Raw genomic sequence first — 3,959 nt, forward strand, 5'->3', positions numbered from 1 at the left:
TACTCTATTTAATTGTGTACAGGTTCTCGCATATGTTTATGATGATATTCCTTATGTGTCAGTGAAAATAAAACCATTACATTTAGAATTCTTTCATGTAATCCTTGTTTTTCTTTTCCTTTTTCTGAGTCGTGGGGATTGAACTCTGGGGCTGGACGCTGTCCCTGAGGTCTTCAGCTCAAGGCAAGCCCTCCACTACCACTTGAACCACAGTGTTACTCCCTCTTTCGTGTCATCTTGTCATCCCAGATTTATCTTGGCAGCAGTTCCATTGTCTCATGGACTCCCTGGTGGATGAGAACCTCACTGCAGTGACAAAGTTCATTGTGTTGGGTTTAACACAGGACTGAATTCTTCTAGTCGTCTTCATCATTATCTTATGCATCTACCTGGAACCATTAACCGGCAATCTCTGAGAAGTCCTCTTATCAAAGTGTCTACTAAGCTTCACCGTTGCGTTTACTTTTTTCTTGAGCAATTTGGCTTTTGCTGACATTGAAATTGAGAGTATATGGCCATCTTAATAATTGAGAAGTATTCAAGAGAGCAATCTGACACTTTTACTCATCTTAATAATTGAGAAATATTCAAGAGAGCAATCTGACACTTTTACTATTCTGGAAGTCATCCTAACATTATGTTGATGAATATTTTCATACGCAGTTTTTAGGCACCAATTTTGTTCTTCTGGCAGAATAATATAGATCTTAAGTTGTTTTGATCCTTGAACTTCAACTTTATGTGGTATTCCAATTCACAGTAATCCCACAGTACTTAATGTTATGTGTTATAGTGGTCAGTATAAAGTACTAGCACTAAGCTATATTGGATGGTTAAAGCTAGTGCTAGATTTTATACTTGAAGTTTACTACTATTTCTAAATCTTGAATATTGAAATATTTATGATTCTGATAATGTTTATCCATGAAGCAATTTGTTTGATTATACTCTATTAACAAGATTAAAGGACTATACATGAAGACCTGAAGAGAAACAATACACTTGACCACTAGAGAACTGGTAGCATCAGAACAATGGGTTTATTGTGTACATTGCATTGCCCAATATTTACTGCAGAACTTAATGATGTTTCATGATGCTTTTGAATTCATTGTTGCATCTCCAGCTTCATCAGGGATTTATCCCTAAGGGAAAATAAAAATAAAAAAAAATAGCTATGTAACCATAGCTTTGAGTTTGTGTTACTACTAAAAGGTGAGTGAGGTCTCATTTCAAGAGGCAAGATGTTGGGTTTTGGTAATGAATATGACTCCATGCTGAAGACAGCTAGCAGTCTCTACAGCTAGCAGTTATCCCATGGCACAGTGTAGAAGTGGGAAGATGCAATCAGGTAGGGAGCAATTTGGACTGACTTGCTCTGCTTACATCATGGTCATGTGAGTAACTAGTCATGATCCATTCCCAGGATCCCTTGTTTACTTAACCTGAAGACAGAAATTTACACTGTCTTTTCAGCACTACACACACTTGGAACTCTGCCAAACTGCTAGCTTGGAGTTGATTACTTAAGTTGTTACTTAAATGTTGATAATTAATTAGAAGAATAAAATATCTAAAGGTACACATTTTGCAGTAATACTTTGTTTATACACCTGATGTTTTGTAAAGTAGGATTTATGAATAGCTTGGTCATACATTCTTTAGATTTAGAGATCAGGATTATCCTAACCAGTAGCTCAGAGATCTTTCTTAAATGTTTAGTATGTTCTTTATTCAATATGTATTACACTTAACACATCTTTACTTATGCTAGAAAGTGTGATTTAGAAATCATTGTTTTAGGAAAATATGATTTAGGAATTAACTTATTTTAATTTGAGATGATCATAGAGGGCTTTTGCAATTGATTGCATTAGTAGTTCATTCATATTACTATAGCATTAATATTACTATAGCATTAATAAATATATTAAAGCACTATTTTCTCTTTCAAATGTATAAAATATCTAATAAAATTTAAATTTTAAAATTTTTAAAAATTTTTAAAGCATTTCTTATTTTTAGTTTTTTGATCGGTTATGGGGCTTGAACTCTGGGCCTGGCACTGTCCCTCAGCTCTTCACCTCAAGGCTAGCGCTCCACCACTTGACCCACAGCTCCACTTCCAGCTTTTTTTCTGCTTATGTGGTGCTGAGGAATCGAACCTAGGGCCTCATGCATGTAAGACAAGCACTCTACCACTGAGCCACCTTCCCTGTCCATTTTTTTATTTTATTATCAAGTAGTTGTGCAAACAGTTTTCAATTCCAAGAATCAGGTTCTGAGTAGAGTGCATCTTCATCATTGTTACCCTTTCCATCATTCTCTCTTATTTTTTGCCCTCCTAGTTTTACCTTCAAGCCATGCAATTCAGTTTTTACATAATGGGCATTGGGTATAATAGCTACATTTAGTCTCTTTTTTTACTTAAAACAAAATAATTTTATCCTGAAATGTAAAACATTCTTGGTGACATTGTAACATGTAGAATTAAGAATGCTAAACAAATCTGTTTCCTGGGAGTACTGGATTTTGTGGTTTCTATAATTTAATTTTCATTATTAAGTATTTACATAAGGAACAGAAATCAGTCTTTTGGGCTTCATAGTTGTGACTTACCACTTGCTATGTAATTGTGAACAAGTTCCATATTCTTCTCCAGATTCTGCTTAACTCAGTTCTGCATGATGCAGAATAGATCATTTTTGGAACATGTAATGTATACATTTATGTATGTGTCTATATGTACACATAATTCAATATGTATACAATTCTTAGCTGCATGATTATCATTTAAGAAGCAAGCCAATATATATGAGCAGCTATCTGAGCCTTCTTTTTAACAGCCTTTATATTTTTTTTTCCTTTCAGTACAGTCAGGTCTCCTTGCGGTTATGATCAACTATATTGCCTTTTTCATTTTCCCTTAAAGCTACATATTATAAAGAGTTAAGAAAATATAAATATAAGGGAAAAGGATAACATAGATTAAAATTTTGGGGTCTGTTCTCGCTAACAGTTTTAAAATTACAGACAGAATTATCATTCCATGTCAATGCATGCTGGTACATGAATATGTTTATGATAGTCCATACATATCAATGAAAATGAAATAATTGCATTTATAATCTTTTAAAGCAATCTGTTCATCCTAGATTTGTCTTGGCAGCAGCTCTATTGTCAGATAGATTCCCTGGTGGATGGGAACTACACTGCAGTAACAGAGTTCATTCTATTGGTCTTAAATATGACCCAGTCCTTTGAGTCATCCTCTTCATCATCATTCTGTGTATGTACTTGGTGACTATATCTGGCAGTCTCTGAACAATTCTCATCAGCATCTCCATTCAGCTCCACCAACCCATGCAGTTTTTTTTCTGAGCAATTTAGCTTTTGCTTCATGATCTTTTCAATTTATATAACCCCAAACATGCTGGCTAACTTCTTGGTGGAAAGAAATACAATCTCCTACCTTGCAGGTGGCTTCCAGAATGGTTCAACTTGTTTCTTTGGGATTTTTGAAGACTTTATTTTAGCTGCCGTGGCCACTGCAACCACTACTGTATTCAACCAAAGTCTCTACAAGAGTTTGTGTGCTGTTACTTGTAGTAGCTTTCATCCTTTACCATTTCCTTTAGTTTTCTGTGGACAAAATGGAATCAACCCTTTCTCCTGTGATTTTGCTCCTTTAGTTGAGCTCTCCTGTTCTCATGTCAGTGTCCTCACACTCACTCTTTTATTCTAGCTTTTTCATTGTTTCCACAGTATCTGTCATAGCCATCTCCTACTTCTGAATGTTCATCATTGTCTTGAAGATGTGCTCCACCAAGGGCCTCCAGAAGGCCTTCTCCATGTACACCCTCCACCTCACTGCAGATGTTCTGTTCTATAGGACCGTTACATTCATTTATGTGATGCCCAATTCCAGCTACTCCACTGACCAAAACAAGGTGATATCT

Source organism: Dipodomys spectabilis, unplaced genomic scaffold, assembly GCF_019054845.1.
Source record: "Dipodomys spectabilis isolate Male_0828 unplaced genomic scaffold, ASM1905484v1 ptg000145l, whole genome shotgun sequence".
Lineage (NCBI taxonomy): Eukaryota > Metazoa > Chordata > Mammalia > Rodentia > Heteromyidae > Dipodomys > Dipodomys spectabilis.